Here is a 1,638-nt window from a genome sequence, read left to right as displayed (position 1 = left end):
ATGATTGAATATTATTTGGCTGTGAATAGAAATGAAGTATCCCATACATGCTATTTTATGGATGTCTTGAAAAAATTAAGCTGTTACTGAAGTTAGTTATCAAGACAACCTCTTATATGATTCTATTCATATGTAAATCCAGAATAGGGAATTCCATAGAAAGAGAAAGATAAGAGGACTGTGGCTTTCAGGTGGAACATGAAAAGATGGAGAATTGATAGTTATAATAGTTATAGGGTATAGGGGTTCTTTTTTGTTGTTGTCTTTATTGATTTTTTACAGAGAGGAAGGGAGAGGAATAGAGAGTTAGAAACATCGATGAGAGAAACATCGTTCAGCTGCCTCCACCTCCTAATGGGGATGTGCCCGAAACCAAGGTACATGCCCTTTGACCGGAATCGAACCTGGGACCCTTCACTCCGCAGGCCAACGCTCTATCCACTGAGCCAAATTGGATATGTTGTCTGTGAGTATATTGAAAACCACTGAATTGTACACATTAAAGGGAAGCATTATATAGCATGACTACTGTACTTCAATAAAGCTATTTAAATATATAAATAATTAGAAGTTTGAACCAACGAGTTAAGTATATTGAGTTTTCATATACATACAATTTTCCAAAATATTTTATTGTTTTTTTTATGTTGGTGAAAATAGAAATTCAATTGCCTATGGATATCATAGCCATTTTAATTACAAAATCTCTAGGCACACACTCAAAAAATATAAAAAGAGCCCAGCGGGAGTGCCTCAGTTGGTTGAGCGCTGTCCTGCGTACTGAAAGTTTGCCGGTTGGATTCTGGTCAGGGCACATAATTGGGTTTGGGGTTTGGTTCCCCGTAGTTGCACATACAGAAGGCAACCAATTGAAGTTTCTCTCTCACATCCATGTTCCTCTCTCTCTCTCTCTCTCTCTCTCTCTCTCTCTCCCTCCCTGCCTCCCTGCCTCCCTCCTTTCCTCTCTCTAAGCATGTCCTCGGGTGAGGATTAAAACACAACTATAGCCCCCGGTTTGGCTCAGTGGATAGAGCATTGGCCTGTGGATTGAAAGGTTCCAGGTTCGATTCAGATCAAGGGCATGTACCTTGGTTAGGGCACATCCCCGTAGGAGGTGTGCAGGAGGCAGCTGATCGATGTTTCTTTCTCATCGATGTTTCTAACTCTCTATCCCTTTCCCTTCCTCTCTGTAAAAAAATCGATAAAATATATTTAAAAAATTTAAAAAACACAACTATAAGAAAAATTTCCCTCCTACTGTAAAATGTACACCTGTGAGTTTTATTGAGCACAGTTCAAGCTTGTGATTGAACATAGAAGAGTCCCTGCACCCACGTGACCCATGTGGCTCTGCTGGGTTCAAATTTGCCACCAGATCCAAATGTTTGGGAAGCCATGGGACTCCTTAGCGAAAGTACCACATGTATAGAGATAGAGATGGGATGCGTGGAAGTCTAAATGCTGCCAATAAACATGAAAATGGAGCCAAACTCTCCACTGCATACGGTGAGGTTATTTTTAAGTGTGTTTGTAACCTTTTAAAGTATGTTTTCCAACCTCTGACTCGGAGAGGACCTCTGACTCCCTGGTCCCAGTCTGACTTGGCCTGGGCGGCCCTTTTGCTGAGGACAAGGACGG

This window comes from Myotis lucifugus, unplaced genomic scaffold (assembly GCF_000147115.1).
Source record: "Myotis lucifugus unplaced genomic scaffold, Myoluc2.0 scaffold_462, whole genome shotgun sequence".
NCBI lineage: Eukaryota > Metazoa > Chordata > Mammalia > Chiroptera > Vespertilionidae > Myotis > Myotis lucifugus.
The sequence above is the reverse complement of the archived record's forward strand: the minus strand, read 5'-3'. Positions refer to the sequence as shown.